The following is an 18890-nucleotide window of genomic DNA, read 5'->3' as shown; positions in this document are numbered from 1 at the left end:
GGTCAAGAGTCTGTTTTATTGATTTTGGAGGTGTTGTTTTGTTTTGCTTGTAGATGTCCAATCATTCCAGTACCATTTGTTGAAAGGATTCTCCTTCCTCCATTGAATTGGATTCAGACTTTTGTAGAAAAAATCGTTTTGGAATATTGGTGTGGGTCTATTTACTTCTGGGTTCTCTATGAAGTTCCAATGGTCTATTTGTCTATCCCCTTGCCAATTCTGCACTGCCTTAATTACCATAGCTATATAGTAAGAATTAATTTGAATAGTGTGGTTCCTCCCAACTTTCTTCTTCTTTTTTGAGATTGTTTAAACTACCCTAAGCTCTGTGCCTTTCCATACATATATATTTCAAAATAAATTTGTCCAAATGTACAAAAAAATTCTGCTGGTATTTTGATTGGAAATGCATTATTAAGTCTACATATCAATTTGAGAAGAATTGATATATTTTCTTTTTGAGTATTTTAATCCATGAACATGGAATTTCTCCTCCTTTATTTAGGTTCTCTGATTTATTTTATTATCATTTTGTAGTTTTTACCATATAGATCCTATACCTGTTTTTAAAGTTTATATAAATAAGCATTTCTTTATCTTTGGAGCTATTGTAAATGGTACTGTGTTTAAATTACAGTGCCTACATATTCATTTTTAGTATATAAAATGAATTTTATTTCTTTTGTGTTGATCTTGCATTCTGTGACCTTGCTGAACTTACTTATTAGTTCTAAGAGTTATTTTTTGTAGACTCTTTGGGATTTTCTATGTAGATAATCATGTCATCTGCAAATAGAGACAGTTTTATATATTCCTTCCCTATCTGAATGCATTCTGTTTCATTTCCTTGCCTGATTGTGCTGGCTATTGTACTGCACTGAATAAAAGTACCAAGAGTAGATATCTTTGCCTTGTTCCTGATTTTAAGGGAAAAGCATTCAGTCTTAACCATTAAGTATGGTGTTAGCTCTAGATTTATGCAGATGCCTTTGATCAAACCTAGGCAGTTTCCCTTTATTTCTAACTTGCTGTAAATTTTTATCATAAATAGGTTCTGAATTTTGTCAAATGCTTTTCTTGCATAAATAGGTATCATAAGCATTTTCTTCATTAATCTGTTGATATGGTGAATTACCTTGACTGATTTTCAAAGGGTGAGAATAAGCTTACATAACTATAATAAGCCCTGCAAGTAATTGTGTACAATTACTCTTTTAAATAGCTGGATTAAGATTATTAATATTTTATTGAGGATTTTTGTGACTACATTTTTGAGAGAATGATGGTCTGTAGTTTTCTTATAGTTTCATTGTCTAGTTTTGGTGTCAGGGTAGATAATACTTATAAAGTTAGTTGGTGAAATTTTCCTCCTCCTTCCTTATCCAGAATAAATTTCGTAAGATTGGTATCAATTCTGTGACACCATCTGGACCTGGATGTTTCTTTTTCAGGAGTGTAAAATTTCCTTAATAATTATAGGGATATTTTAATGTCATAAGGATATTCAAATTATGTATCTCTTGTTGGGTGAGTTTTGACAGTTTGTGGTTTTGGGGGAACTGAACCATGTCTTCTACATTGTTGAATTTATTAGTGTAAATTTGTTCATAATATGTCCATACTACCCTTTTAATAGCTTTGGGATCTGTATTGATATCTTGTCTCACTTTTATATTGGTGATTTGTATCTTCTCTCTTATTATTATCAATCATGATTAAGTTCTATCTCTATTATTGATCTTTTCAAAGCAGCTTTTTCTTTTATTGATTTTCACTGTTGTTTTCCTATTTCTAATTCACAGATTTCTGTTCTTGTTTCCTTCCTTTTGCTTGTTTTGATTTTATTTTGCTCTCCTCTTTCTATTGTCTAGAGATAGGAACTTAGATTATTGATTTTAAACATTCCATTTTTTAATGTAGGCAATAGATGATAGAAATTTCCCTCTTGGTACTATTTTACCTGCATCACATATATTTTGATATATTGTATTTTCATTTTAATTCATTTTTTTGTATTTTTAAATTTCTCTTGGAATTCTTCTCTGGCCATGGATTATTTAAATTTGTGTTGTATGATTCTCGTGAGCTTAGAGATTTTACTGTTACATTCCGGTCTAGTTTCTATTATGGCCAGAAAACATACTCTGATTTCAATTCTTTAAAATTGTTGAGAATTTGATTAATGTTTCACGATATGGTCTGTGTTGGCTATGTTCCATGAACATTTGGAGAAAAATGTGTATTTTACTGTTGGTGGATGGATTGCTCAATATATGTCAATCACATTCTGTTGGTTTAAGATATTGTTTAGTTCTTCTATATACTTGATGATTTTTTGAGTGGAAGTTCTATCAGTTGCCAAGAGGGTGGTGTTAATTTTCCCAACTATAATTGTTGGCATCTGGTGATTATTTCTCAACTAAGTTCTGATTTTCCCAGTTCTTGTTATGATAGAAGATTTTTAAATTATTTCCTAGACATTTTACTTATTATTTTAGAAGGCTATTTTGTGTTAGCAGGTAGTCATTCTGTTTAGGTGTAGCATACAGGTGCGGGCCTACTTTTATGGATTCTGATTCCAATGACAATGAAATTTTAGAGCTTTTAAAGTGCTATTTTTATCAGCTTGATTTGTCTGATGCTGGGGCTCCCATTTTTTTCTGATGGTGATGCTGAGTGGGCAGATGGGAGTTCCCCAGGCAATACCATGAGAATGAAGATTATCTCCTGAGCTATGCACTTGTGGTAGGATCTCCCTTGCTGGTTCCACTCAGCCACATGTTTTCTCTTGGTGGGGATTGAGAGTATTAGACCTGATGGGAAAGAAAAACCTTTCTCTTGGTCCCTATTGGCAGTGGATGTTTCGATTGATCCCTCCTACTGATGCTGCCAGTTTCTCCTGGGGTTATCATCAGAATTCCTGTTTCATCCAGGAGAAAATTTAGTCTATCTGGGCTACCTTCTGTTCCTGATAGGAGATAAGTAGAGACTAGACCTTTGTAGCCCTCTTTTGGTGGGGTCATGAAATGTCCTGCTATGTTTTTCTCCAATCCTAGAATCCCTAACCAGTCCAGGGTCCTCTTTCTACCTTTCCAAGATCTCTTTTGGTCATTTCTTGCATTATTTCATGGGTTCACATCTTCTTTCCCTCCCTCCCTCCCTCCCTTCCTCCTTCCCTTTCTTCCTTCCTTCCTTCCCCTGGTGGTGCTGGGGATTGAACTGAGGGCCTAATGCATGCTAGAAAAGCACTCTTCCACTCTTCCACTAAGCCACAACCCCAGCCCCTAGACTTATCTTACTACTGAGTCTAAATCATCTTTCTAGGGTCCAACATACAGCTTATCTCAGGTTGGTTTATAGTAACTGCTGTTCCTCTTGACATTGAGACATGATTTCTTGTTTCCATCACTTGTCTACTGATTTTTAAAAAATATTTTTAGTTGTAGATGAATACAATACCTTAATTTTGTTTATTTAGGTTTTTTTATGTGGTGCTGGGGTTTGACCCCAGTGCCTCATGCATGCCAGTCTAGCACTCTTCCACTGAGCCACAACCCCAGCCCTCTACTGATTTTTTTATTTAAAAAAACTTATGGGTTATACAGTGTAGAGACTGTAGGTTTTGTCTTGTCCTCCGAATATTGTTGACTTTTGTTCTAGTGAGCAGATAAATTACTGGTTGTTAACAATGAACTCAGAAGGGCTTGATTTTATACTTCTTTAGGGTGGATCTTTTTCAATAGTTTGCCTGTAGTCTTAGGATAAATCTTTTCATCCTTGAACATAGTTGTTGCTCAAAGTCAAGAGCCTTCTGGGCTTCAATGAGAAGCTTGAAATGTTTATCAAGAGGTATTGTGCCCCCTTTACTTGGCAGAATCCAAACTCTAAACTCTGTCTTCCCTCATGTCTATGATTATGATGATCATAGATAACATTCATGGAGTGCATTATGTGTAGCAGGGGCTGTGGTAGGAGCATTCAAATTATTTTCTCATTTAGTCTTCACAACAAACTGGTCTTTATAATCCTCACATTACAGATGACAAAATGGTGGTTCAGTGATGTTAAGTGTCAGAGCAGGACTCTTCTAGAATCAGGCTATGCTTTATTGTCTCTCACTCAAGCAAAATGTATGTATATGACTTCAAAATGAAAGAACTAAGATTGCCCTTGAGAATTCGACTGTTGAACTAATATAAGATGGATATTAACAAAAATATGTGATGACACCTTAATAAAGCAGAATAGCTCCCTTGTCAGCAAAGCTTGACTATTACCTGATGGAAGTCATTGGCATATCTAAAGAAATAATGTGTCAAACAGAAGGGCAGCTGGCCAACTATGAATGCATACACAGAAAGAAACACAGAGACAAAAATGAGCAGCTACCTCCAGATACTTTCTGAAGAATTTGGAATCCTGACATAAGGATCTATACCCTGATAACTAGCATATATATTGCAGAAAGGGGGGGGTTCCAATTTTCTTCAGCATGTTTTTATACATTTAAGCATGCAATTGACTCCTTTCACTTTTATTTATTGCTTATTAAAGCAAGTTTCTCATTATAATTTTGACATTTTTACTCCTTGCCTGCATATAAGAGAATGCACAGGTAGGGTTTACATGTGTGTCTTGCAACCATGGAAGGAATCAGTCTAGGCAAACATGCTGAGAATGACAACATGGCTAGGATGGCAGAGAAAAAAAATGGGCATATCCTGGGTCCTACATGATATTACAGAGCCATTGAATTAAGCAACTTAGAACCTCCTATCACTAGCTCTTGTTATGGATGAGAAAATACATGCTCTTTATTTTTTAAAAATCAGTCAATTTGGGGTTTTCTGTAATATGTTGCCAAAGACAACCCAATTTAGAGTGAGGCAGATTCCAAAGTCTTTAAGAATAGGTATGGGGAGGGTAGAAGAGAGTATGAACAGGATGACTGGGATGATGGTAGATAAGAGCAGTGCAGAGAGGGGTGGGGTAATATGGTTGATGACATGAGCTCATGAGCAGGATTTTTACACAGAGACTAACAGTAATAGCTGATAGGGAAAATGGAGAGTGACAAAGGTACCTGTCTCACATTCCTGATATGTGTGATATGAAAGAAAACACACCCATAGGAGAAGTGGTATGCTAAGTAACCATCTATAGCATAGCTCTGTCAGGAGTTTGGTGGAATGTTTAATGAGGAAGCTGAGGGGATTTAGCTAATCACATTACAGAGGGCATAGTGAAAAGGTTAGCCTGGATAAAGAGAGGGAGGAGTTCAAGATCTGGTCAGTTAAGAGGAAGTATAGAAGAATATAGGGTGAGCATCCTGGTGATAATGAATGATGTGCTAAGCATTAACCTTTTGTTCCAGATTCTTTCCAAGTTCTTCTCCAGTAAATGATGTTACTCAGGTGTCCTTGCTAATTGGCTTTGCTAATGGGAAATACTGGTAGGAGATGGAATAGGAAAGAAAGTATCTATTAAGGTATTTCTCCCCTCTCTCCTTCAGAGGGAATTTTCTGGCAATGGCTGCATCTTCGTCTATAACTCCAACTCCCTGGTGGACATCTGCACCACAGTCTCACATTCCACCATCTTGCTTTGGCTTCCCCTCTTTCCTTGAGTTCTTCCAGGACCAAGGATGGTACAGGCTTCCTGCTGAGGTTGATCACTGTCCTGTGATGTCTTTCCTGTTTGGCTTCTCAGCTCTTTTATAAACTCTATTCCCAATTCCCTATATTATATATCCTTTGTTCCAAACATCCAGAGTAGTTGATGTTTTCTCTGATTCATACCAGTGCCTACAGTGGCTTGACTGTAACTGGTATTGCACCCTTTCCAAAAAATCATATCAGGGTTTTAGTTGTGGCTCAGTGTCAGAGCGCTTGCCTAGCATGTGTGAGGCACTGGGTTCAATTCTCAGCACCACATATAAATAAATGAATAAAATAAAGGTTCATCAACATCTAAAAATTTTTTAAAAAATCAAATCAGACTTTGATTGCAGTATTTGGGCCAGGAACTCCTCCTCACATGGATTAATTGCAGCTTCAGTTTCACTTTAATAAGGAGTATGCCTTAAGGATCAAAAATATTCCCAGGACAAGTTAACACAGATGGTGTTGTTTAGTTATCAGCTTCAAAACCTATTGAAATACCAGGATGGCCTCTCTAAGGCAGTTTTTAGAAGAGATGGATCCTTTTCTGGAGGTCTGTTAAGGGGAATATTGTGAGACTTATAAAACTGGAAGTGTTCTTGACATAAGAGGCATCTCTGGCTATTTTGAGATTCAGAAGGGGGGGTTAATATTACATTGTACTCCTGGACAAATTCAAATCATCACATTTGCCTCCATGTCCCACAGAAAAGCAGGCCTTACCTCACTATTCAAGGCCTTAGTTTTATTTTATTTATTTATTTATTTATTTATTTTTTGGTACTGGGGATTATATCCAGGGGTGCTTAATCACTGCCACATCCCCAGCCCTTTTTTGTATTTTATTTAGAGACAGGGTCTCACTGAGTTGCTTAGCGCCTTGCCATTGCTGAGGCTGGCTTTGAAATAGTGATCCTCCTGCCTCAGCCTCCCAAGCTGCTGGGATTACAGGAGAGCACCACTGCACCCAGCTCTGAAGGCCTTAGTTTTGAATCACTTTCCTTACCATATACTTCTTGATCCCTTTCCTATCCTCCTGATTGAAACACTCAACACTGATCTCCTTATAACCTTTATTTGGCTATACCCTTGATTTCTCTAGCTTCAACATTTTCATGTCCTCATTAGTCACAATCTAGACTGTTCCTCTGGTTATGGTGTCTTTATTGGTGAAGGTAACTTCTAACCTTACCCTTTTGTTGCAGGCTGCCTGACAGGCTACTTGGCCACCTTACCTCATGGTCCTATGAATGATGCTCTACTAGGTTTTTGTCAAGTTCTAAAAGTGGGATCATAACTGGTAGGGGTGCATCTATGGAAAGAGGGAATTCATCTCTGGCTACAATGGCCATGGTTTTTGGTTTTTGACACAGAATCTCTTTGGGAATCATACCTCCCAAATTAGTTCATATGATTTAGATGGGGAAACCATACCGTTTACCACCCTCACAGGGTTGTAAAATGCCAAGCAAGGCCTTACTAACTAGAGTCTTTCCTTCTCTTGGCTACAGTAATTAGTCTCGCCAATGAAACTCCTCCTTGGTGATGTTTCTGAATCTATTGGAAAATATTTATTTCTGAGATCAAAGAAATTAATAATCCTGAAGGTAAGAGAGGCCATCTTTATTACCACAAACCCAAGGATGAAATCCAGTACAGAAAGAAATAGAGTTAAAAGATTGATAGAAGGTTGGGATAGTGGCTAAGAGGTAGAGCGCTCACCTACCATGTGTGAGGCACTGGGTTCGATCCTCAGCACCACATAAAAATAAAACAAAGATATTGTGTCCCCCTATAACTAAAAAAATCAAAAACAAATAAATAAAGATTGATAGATACAGATCCTTGGTGATAGAGTTTGAGACCCATATCCAGCTCTGTTTGTAGCCAGTTGTACTGCTTTGTTTCCCCTTTTGTCTTACGCCACTTTGGGTTACATTTCTGTCACTTGTGACTAAGAAAGAATCCTGGATGTAACACTAACACTCCTTTCAAATTTCACCTTAGGAAGCTGTTGATGACTCAGTTTCTCCAACTATAAAATGAAGAATGTGCCCTGCAAAGTTGTCTGTGACATACAAATAAGATATCAATGCCTATGGTCAAGGTGACTGCAGTAGCTTTCTAATGAATACCACTGATACTCTTGACCCCTACTCCCCATTCCCCACATAGCAGCCAGATGGTAAAATATTAATCTTAGTGAGGTATAATTTATGGACAACAAGCAATTCAATTAAATAGTACAATTTGATGATTTGATGTTATGATTTGACAAGGTGGTTTGATGAGTTTTTGCAGATGCATGCAACTATGAAAACATCACTGCAGTCAAGATACAGATGACTTCCATCATCCCTTAAAAAGATTCCTCGTGCCTCCTTACTGTCCAGGGCTCTCTACACTCCCAGATTCACAGCCAGTGTGACTTTCTGAACCTGTAACTCATACTATGCTACTCCTGTATTTCATGCCCTGCAATGGCTTCCCATCCCTCAGGAAATTAAATCTAAATCCTTAATGTCCTTTCAATGCCCTTTGTATTCTGAATCTTGCTACCTCATATTATATGGCCTCTCTATTACACACTGTGTTTTAACCATACTGGCCTCTTTAGTGTTCATAGAACCTGTCAAGTCATTTCCCATCTCTAGGCCTTTATTGTAGTTTCCGGTTTGGCTTCTTTGCCCAATAATAATCAACTCACTGGCTTGTTACTTTTCAGGCCGCAGCTTAAATGCTACTCCCTCAGAGAAGTCTTCCTAACCATTATAAAACATGTACTCCTCTGATTATTCATTTCTTTCTACTATCCCTGCATACCCTGTTTCTTTCCTTCACAGCCCTTGTCTTATTATTTGCTTACACATATTGTCTGCTTCACTCAGCTAACTAGTATCCATGATAGAGAGATCATAAATCTTTTTCTCCCCATTGTATTGCATATAGCAGGCAATCAATAAATATTTGTTGAATGACTTAATAATTCATTAACATCCCTAGAAGAGTGCATGGAATATAACATATGTGCTATAAATATTGGTGTCTCCTGCCAACACCTATTTCATTTCCTCAACATGATAAAGGCCATATATGAAAAACTCATAGCTAATATCATACTCAGTGGTGAAAGACTAAAAGCTTTTGCTCTAAGATCAGGAACAAGGGTAGAATGTTTCCTTTCACCACTTCTAATCAGCACAATATTGAAAGTTCTAGTCAGATCAATCAGCAATAAAAAGATATAAAAGGCATGTAAATTGGAAAGGAAGGAATAAAATTATCTCTCTTCATAGATGACATGCTCTTGACTGTAGAAAACACTAAAGATTCCAGAAAAAAAACTGTCAGCACTAATAAATAAACTCAGCAAAGTTTCAGGATACAAAGTCAGCACAAAAATCAGTTGCATTTCATAGCAATAAACAATCCTAATAATGAATAGTCCAAAAGTGAAATTAAGAAACAGTTCTATTTACAATAGCATCAAAAAGAAAAAAACACTTAAGAATAAATTTAACCAAGGATCCAAAAGACTTAAACACCAAAAATTACAAAATACTGCTGAAATAAATGAAAGAAAATATAAATAAATTGAATTACATCCTGTGTTCATGGATTGGAAGACTTAATATTAAGATGACAACCAGACTCAAAGTTATCTATAAATTCAGTTCAATCCCTGTCAAAATCCCAATAGTTTTTGTTTTCTTTGTATAAATAGAAAAAACTCATTCTGGGCTGGGGTTGTGGCTCAGTGGTAGCACGCTTGCCTAGCATATGTGAGGTACTGGGTTAGATTCTCAGCACCACATACAAATACATAAAATAAAGGTCCATCAACAACTTAAAAAATATTTTTAAAAAAGAAAAGAAAAACTCATTCTAAAATTCATATGAAATTTCAAGGGAACCCAAATAGCCAAAACACTCTTGTAAAAGAACAAATTTAGAGGACTTCACATTCCTTGATCTCAAGATTTACTACAAATATAGAGCAATCAAAATGTTTGGTATTAGCATACAAATGAACATACAGACCAAAGGAATAGAGTAGAGAGCCCAGAAATAAACTTTCACATATATGATAAACATTTTGACCAGGGTGAGGCTTTCAGTCTTTCACCACTGAGTATGATGTTAGCTATAAATTTTTCCAATATGACCTTTATCATGTTGGGGAAATGAGATGGGTTGGCAGAAGAAACTAATACTTATCACACACATGTTGTAGGCCATGAATTCTTCCAGGTATATCAATGTGTCTTTATGTGCTAGGCATAGCAATACAATGGGGAGCAAAAGTTTTATTCAGTGGGTACATAATAGTCTTTCCAACAAATGGTACTAGAAAAATTGGATATCATGTTCAAAATAATGAACTTGGATCCATACTTAACACCATATAAAAATATTAAATCAAATGGACCTAAGATCTAAATATAAAATCTAAAACTTTAACTCTTAGAAAAAGGCATAGGGGGAAATCTTGATGACATTGTATTTGACAATGATTTCTTGAATAAAATACCAAAAACACAGGCAGAAAAAGAACGAATAAATAAGACATCATCAAATTTAAAACCTTTTGTGCATAAAAAGATACTAACAGCAAAATGAAAAGAAACTGACAGAATGAGAGAAAATTATAAATCATACATCTGATAAGGGATTAATATCCAAAATACATAAAGAATTCCCACAACTTAACAACAAAGGAAATAAACATCGAACTTGAAAATGAACAAAGGACCTGAGTAAACATTTCTCCAAAGAATATACACAAATGGCTAAAAATACATTTAAAAATACTCAACTTCACTAATCACTAGAGAAATGCAAATCAAAACTGTGATAAGATACTACTTCATATCCATTAATATGGCTATTATGAAAAAGTCAAAAAATAACAAGTGATGACAAGGATGTGGAGAAATTGAAAACTTCCTCCATTATTTGTGGGAATATAAAATGGTTGAGACACTGTAGAAAATAAACTGATGGTTTTTAAACACAGAATTACCATACAATCCAGAAATTCCATTCCCAAGTATACCCAAACAGAACTGAAAACAAAGACTCAAATAGATATTTGCTATGTCAATATTCATAATAGTACTACTCTCAATAGCCAAAATGTACAAACAACCCAAGTGTCCATCAAGATGAATGGGTAAAACCGTGTTGTAAATACATATGATGAAATATTATACAAGTTTTTCTTAGTCGTAGATAGACATAATAACTTTATCTTATTTATTTATTTTTTATCTGGTGCTAAGGATGGAACCTAGTACCTCACTGGTGGCTATGTGAGTGCTCTACCACTGAACCACAACCCTAGCCCCTTACAACCTTTTAAAGGACTGAAATTTTAATACATGCTTCAACATGGATGAAACTTAAAAACATCATGCTAAGTAAAGTAAGATAGGCACAAAAAGACAAATACTGTATACTTCCATTTCTAAGAGATCCTTAGAATGAGCAAATTCACAGAGACAAAAAAATAGAATCAAGGCTACCAGGAGCCAGGGGGAGGAGGAATGGGAAGTTATATTTTAATGGGTACAAATTTTCTATATGGAATGATGAAAACATTCTGGTAGTGGACAGTAGTAATGGTTGCTCAATATTGTGAATATACTTAATAATTGTACATTTGAAAATCATTCAAACAGTGAATTTTATGTTATGTAAATTATCACATTAAAATGTAAAAATAATAATGAAGTCAAAATTTCTAAGTTAAAAAGAAAATGAAAAGTTGGAGAAAGATATACCATGCTAGCACTAACCAAAGAAAGCTGGAATGCACATATAAACTTCAGACAATGTTAGACCAAGGAAAGTTATCCTAGATAAAGAGGGGCACTACGCAATGACCATGAGGTCAATTTTCCAAGAAGACAACAATCTTTAATGCATATGTGTTAATAATAGAGTATCAAAATACATGAAGCAAAAATTGAATGAACTGCATGGAGAAACAGACAAATTCACTATTATAGTTGTAGACCTCAATAGACCTCTTCAAATAATTGATAGATCAAGCAGACAGAAAATCAGTAAAGATATAGTGAAACTGAATAGTACCATCAATCAACTGGATCTAATTGACATTTATAGAATACTTCATCCAACAATTGCAGAATACACATTTTTTAAGCTCATATGGATCATTCACCAATGAAGACCATATTAAGGACCATAAAAACTATAAATAAATTGTAGAAAGCTCAGTAGAGTAGAGGAAGGGGAGCAAGGGGAGGGAAGGAGAGGGGTAAGAGCTGGGGACTAAACTCGAGAAAATTATATTCCATGCTTTTGTGACTATGTCAAAATGCATCGTAATGTTTTATATAAGTATCAATAAAAAATACTTGAACAAGCTGAACACAGTGGTGAATGCCTATAATCCCAGCTACTTGGGAGACCCAGGCAGAAGGATTATGAGTTCAGGGCTACCCTAGCAAGCAACTGAGACCCTGTCTCAAAAAACAAAAACACTTGAACAATTCAAAAAACATAGAAATCTTATAAAGTATGTTCTCAGTCCACAGTGAAATTAAACTATAAATTTATTAATAAAAAGATACCTGGAAAATCATGTGCAGTTGTAGCTCAGTGGTAGAGCACTTGCCTAGTGTGTATGAGGCACTGGGTTTGAGCCTCAGCACCACATAAAAATAAATAAATAAAATAAACATATTGTGTCCATCTACAACTAAAAATATTTAAAAGAAAAATACCTGGAAAAGTCCGAAAATATTTGGAGATTAAACCACATGAAAAATAAATAATACATGAGTCAATGAAGAAATCCTAAGATAAATTTAAAATACTTTCAGTTAAATGAAAATGAAAATATAACTTATCAAAGTTTGTAGGATGCATGGAAATTTATAGCATAAAATGCATATATTAGAAAAGAAAGATCTAAAATTAGTAATCTAAGCTTCCACTTATGAAACTAGAGAAAGTAGAGCAATTTAGATTAAAGCATACAGAAAAAAAGAAATGACAAAATTAGAAAATCAATGAAATTGAAAACAGGAAAATAATATAGAAAATCATCAAAAAAGCTGATTTTTTTTTGGAAACGGTACATATGATCAATAAACCTCTAGTTAGGCTAATCAAGAAAAGAAAGACACAAATTTCCAATATGAGAAATAAAAGAGGAGTTATCATTATTGAGCCTGTGGACATTAAAATATTAATAAAGGAATAATATGAACATCTCTAGGCCAACAACTTGGTAAAATATGAAATGGACCACTTCCTTGAAAGACACAAATGAACAAACTCCCACAAGGAGAAATAGATAACCAAATAGCCTTATATCTCCTAGAAAAATTTATTCAATAATTAATAACATTGCAAAAGATAAAGTGCCAGGTCCAGAACATTTCATACCAAACATTTAAAAAAGAAGTGATACTAATCCTCCACAATATCTTCTAGAAAGTAAAATAAAGGGAACATCTCCTAACTTACACTGAAAGGTCAGCATTACTCTTTTACACAAACCAAATAAATACATTACAAGAAAAGAGAGCTATGGGCCAATGTCTTTCACGAACATACGTACAAGAATCCTCTATGAAATTGTAGTGGATCAAATCCAACAATGTATAAAAAGAATTATGCATACAACTAAGTAGGATTTAACTCCAACTATGCAAAACTGGCTCAGCATTTGAAAATCAATTAATGAAATTCATCATATCACAACCTAAAGAAAAAAATCATATGGTCATATATGTATAGATGTATAAAAAGCCTTTGACATGCCAGGCATGGTGGTGCATGCCTGAAATCCCAGTGACTTGGGAAGCTGAGGCAGGTGGATTGAGAGTTCAAAGCCAGCCTCAGCAGCCGCAAGGTGCTAAATGACAGTGAGACTCTGTCACTGAATAAAATACAAAATAGGGCTGGGGATGTGGCTTAGTGGTCAAGTGCCCCTGAGTTCAAGCCCTGGTACTCCCTCCCAAAAAAAGCCTTTGACAAAATCCAAAATCCCTTTGTGATTAAAAAAAAAAACAAAAACAAAAACAAAAAAAACCTTAGCATTTTAGGAGTCAAGGGGCACTCCTTTAATTTGATAAAGAACATCTATAAAAACCTACAGCCAACATTATATTGAATGGTGAGAAACTGTATGCTTTCTCCAGAAGGTGAGGAACAAGGCAAGACTATTAAAATGCAAAACTTTACAGGGCATGGTGGCGCATGCCTGTAATCCCAGGAACTCGGGAATCTGAGGCAGGTGGATTGAGAGTTCAAAGCCAGCCTCAGCAATTTAGTGAGGTCCTATGCGACTTAGCAAGACCCTGTCTCTAAATAAAGTATAAAAAGGGCTGAGGATGTGACTTAGTGGTTAAGCACCCCTGGGTTCAATCCCATGTTTAAAAAAATTCAAAACTCTGTAAAAGGCACTGTTTAGAAAATTAAGATATAAACCACATACTGAGAGAAAAATATTTGCAAATCACATACGTGATAAAAAAAAACTTGTATCCAAAATATACCAAGAACTCTTTAAGCTCAACAGTAATAAAATGAATACAGTAATTAAAATTGGACAAAAGATCTGAATGGATTCTCTACCTAATAGAATATACACATAGTAAACAAGGATATATATGAAAAATTACTCAATATCATATGTCATTAAATAAATATTCAGACAACATTGAAATACCACTACACACCTGCTAGATTGGTTGAAATTCAAAAACCTGGCAATACCCATGCTGGCAAGCATATGGAGCTATAGGAAATTTCATTCATATTTGGTGGGATGTAAAATGGTACAGTTACTTTAGAAGACAGTTTGGCAGTTTCTTAAAAAGTTAAATATAGTATTATATATGCAATAATTGCATTTACATATTTACTTGATCGACTTAAAAATCTCTGCCTACACAGATTGGGGTTCTAGCTCAGTGGCAGAATACTTGCTTGGCATGCCTGAGCCCCTACATTCAATCCTCAGTACCATAAAAACAAACAAACAAACAAACAAAAAACACTTATGCCCACAGAAAGACCTACACACATATTTATAGTAGCATTAGTTATAATCACCCCAAACTGGAAGCAATCAAGATATACTTCAATAGGTGAATGGATAACAAACTGTTACATCCATGCAATGGGATACTATTCAGTGCTAAAAAGAAATGAACTATTAAGTAATGAAAATAGATGGAGGAAACTCAAATGCATATTACTTAGCAAAATAAAGCAGTCTGAAAGAGCTACATACTGTACTATTCCAATGATATTGCATTCTGGAAAAGGCAAAAGTGAAGATAAAAATGATCAGTTGGTTGCAAGTGGCTCAGAGGATGGGAAGATGAAAAGGTGAAGCACAGGGGATTTTTAGAGCATTAACATACCTGCATGATTATGTAAGGGTAGATATGCTATGGTATACCTTACTGCACACAATGCATTTTTTTATTTTATTTTTTTTAAGTTTTCGGCAGACACAACATCTTTGTTTTATTTTTATGTGGTGCTGAGGATTGAACCCAGCACCACGCGCATGCCAGGCGAGCGCACTGCAGCTTGAGCCACGTCCCCAGCCCACACAATGCATTTCTGAAACATCATGTGGGAGGGCTGGGGTTGTGGCTCAGTGGTATAGCACTTGCCTAGCATGTGTGAGGCCCTGGGTTCGATCCTCAGCATCACATAAAGGTAAATAAATAAAATAAAGGTTTTGTGTCCATCTACAACTAAAAAATTTAAAAAAAAAAAACATCATGTCAGAGATCAGGGATCCCAGAAAGGAATGCAGACCATGATAAGAGAAGCTAACTGTATCACAGATATATAAAACAGCTTCATTGAAAGAAGAGGGACCTATGTTAACTTTGGAAATGTGTGGAGTCTGTAAGACTAACACAAAGAACTGTTCATAAACATTAATCTAGTTGATAAAGTCTTTTTCCCCTGGGGGTATATGTTAGCAATTCCAATCCTGCTGCACATGTATACTGAAATTGAACAATTAACCTAATAGATAGCAGATGGTGGGAACTAGGTTTCCCTCTGTTGGCGTGGGAATTTGAAGATAAGCAAGAGGGCGCTAAAATGATCCATGTGGAAATGGATTAGAGTTGGGGAAATCAGTATAAACTCATGTTTAACTTAACATTCAGATGGTTAAGTATAGAAGTGTTTATAGATATGAGTATATATACATACGGGTTAATATACACATATATATTTCTTTGCTCTGTCAGCTCAGAGTGCCTAGAAGCAATGACACTCAAGGAGCAAAAAGCACACCTGGCATCCAGATCTTGGTTTCTAATACCATTTTTCCATAAAAAAGAATGAGGAATCTTCAGAGAACTGTCTGAACCTAGGACAAGGCCTGAAACACACAAGATGAGCCTGGCATCTTGTACTGCGAGAAAAGTAAGGAACTGCTAGCATACCCAGAGCCATACCCACACGTGCATGCAACACAGGCATAGGTGTGTGTGACACACACACACTGACAGGGTTATGTCAAAGGGGCACAGGAATCATGTGAAAGAGCTCCCAATGACAAGAGCTTGAACAAATTGAGCAACAAAAGAAAAGTAGTATCAGATTATAACTCAAAAGTATAAAAGGAATATCAATTAGTCCATGCTGATATAAATGAACAAATAAATAAATATGGGAGAAGAAATAAATCTGTGCAGAAGAATTTTAAGCAATTTTTTTGGTTACTCTGCCCTCAAGTAGGGGGAGCCTAACGCTATGGTATGGGCTATGCATAGTGACTTCCTTCCCAAAAGTACAGTATGCAAAGCAGGGAAAGAGAAACTTCACGGTAGCAAAACCTAACAGTACTGCCTCAGCAAGGTCAACATCAACAGACATAAATCATGTTCATAATATGTGTCCTTGATATGATGTCATGGAGAAGGCACTATAACTCTGAGATCTTCCTCCCAGAGCCCATACCATCAACCTTATGTTACCTCTTATCTGAGAAAAGATCAGCCAAAATTCCAATAGCAGAGAATCCAGCAAAATACATAACTTTACAAAAATTGTAAGGAAAGTTGGAGAAACTATCACAGCCAAGAGGAACCTAAGGAGGCATGACAACTTAAGGTCTTGTTGTATCCTGAGTGGGACCCTTAGAACAGAAAAGAAATAATAGGTAAAAACAAAGAAACTTTGAACTTTGATTAATAATATTTCTGTACTTTGTTCATTAATTTTGACAAGTGCATCATACTCGTGTAGTATGTTAATGATAAAGGAAACGGGGTACCTGGTATATTGGAACTCTGCAACTGATCTTAAAAACAAAGACTATCTTAAAATACTTAATAATCCAAAAGGTGATAATGTCCATCTCATCATAGTTCTTATTTGCATTTCTTTGATTAAAGGTGATGTTGAGCAGCTTTTCAAAGGTTTACTGCTTGTCTATGCATATTTTTATTGATTTTCCTTTCTGTATCACTTGTCCACTTTTCGTTTTTTTTTTTTTTGTGGGAGGTGTTACGGGGGATTTAACTCAGGGGCCCTTGACCACTGAGCCACACCCCTGCTGAGAGCCACAGCCGAGTTGGAATGGCCCCTGGCATTTTGCCAATAGTATTGGTTGAGAGGCAAGCCATTAAGATGATGCTGGATTGATTCTGTTGTATATTAGACCTTTACTGTCCACCTCGGCCTGCTATTTTGGAGTTCTCGCGCTACTTTGGAGTTCTCGTGGGGATTCCCAGAGGGTTCCATTTGTTTGGGGAAGTGTGGGAGGAGGGATTTCCGGTTGTTGGTTCCTGGAGGAGCCGTGTGGTGTTCGGGAGAGTTCCCGGGGAGCGTGTGTGGAGTGTGCTGGTGGAGTTCAGAAATAAAGTTTGTTCCTGCTTCAGTGGCTTGTGATTTGTGCCCAGCCAGACTGCGGCACACCCCCAGCCCTATTTTGTATTTTATTTAGAGACAGGGTCTCATTGAGTTGCTTAGTGCCTAGCTTCTGCTGAGGCTGGCTTTGAACTCGCAATCCTCCTGCCTCAGCCTCCCAGGCTGCTGGGATTACAGGTATGTGCCACCATGCCCAGTTTGTCTATTTTTCCACTGGAGGATTTATATTTTTGTTAACAAATTGTAAGATAAAAGAAATTAATCTTTGTGTGACTATGTGTTCTTTCCCAATGCATCATTTTTTGTCTTTTCATCTTGTTTATGACAATTTCTGTTGTATAGAAATTTTTCCTTTTAATGTAGTCAAATCTGTCTGTCTTCTCTTTATGGTTTGTGCATTTAATATCATGTTCAAAAAAGGCCTCTGACACCCTGAGATTATAAAAATGTTCACTCACATTTCCTCCTACTGGTTTTATTGATTCATTTTTCACATTTTATATTTATTGATTCATTTTTCACATTTTATATTGTTATGCCAAAATCTGCATGTTATAGGGAATGAGGCATTAATACAGCTTTGTATTTTTTCCAAACAGCTAGTTGTACCAATAGTACTTATTAATATTTCTTTTCCCCAGTAAGTTGCAATGACTCTTTTATAACACAATAAATTCCACATATGGAGGTTTATTTCTGCATTTTCTACTGATTATGCTGAGCTATTTATCTATTCTTAGCATAACACTACAGTATTTTAATTACTGCAGCTTTGAAATAAATTTTAATATCCAGTAGGGTAAATCCTCTTTTATTAGTTTTCCAAATTTCCTTGCTATTCTTTAGTATTTATTCTTACAGATAAATTTAAGAATAATTTTATATAATTTCAAAAAGTAAATAAATCAAAACTTTTAGAATGTTTATGAGAATGTCTTTATAGTCTAAGTATGAAAATAAAGGTCAATCTTTCACAATATTGAGTCTTCCTATATAGGAACAGGTATATTTTCTATTTATTCATGTCTTATTTTAGGACTGGAGGTGTTTGTTGCTCAGTGGTAGAACATTTGCCTAGATTCATGAGGCCCGAAATTACATCCCTAGCACCAGAAACTAAGTCCTATTCTATATACTCAAGTAAAGTTTTAGACTTTTCTTTACATGAATCTTGCACTGTTTGGTTAAATTTAAATTCCTAGGTGCTAGGTGTGGTGGTGCATGTCTGTAATCCTAGTGGCTCAAGAGCATGAGGCAGGAGGATTGTGAGTTCAAATCCAGCCTTAGCAACTTAACGAGGCCCTAAGCAACTTGGTGAGACACGATATGTATGTGTGTGTATAT

This window comes from Marmota marmota, unplaced genomic scaffold (assembly GCF_001458135.2).
Source record: "Marmota marmota marmota unplaced genomic scaffold, marMar, whole genome shotgun sequence".
NCBI classification, from domain to species: Eukaryota; Metazoa; Chordata; class Mammalia; order Rodentia; family Sciuridae; genus Marmota; species Marmota marmota.
The sequence above is the reverse complement of the archived record's forward strand: the minus strand, read 5'-3'. Positions refer to the sequence as shown.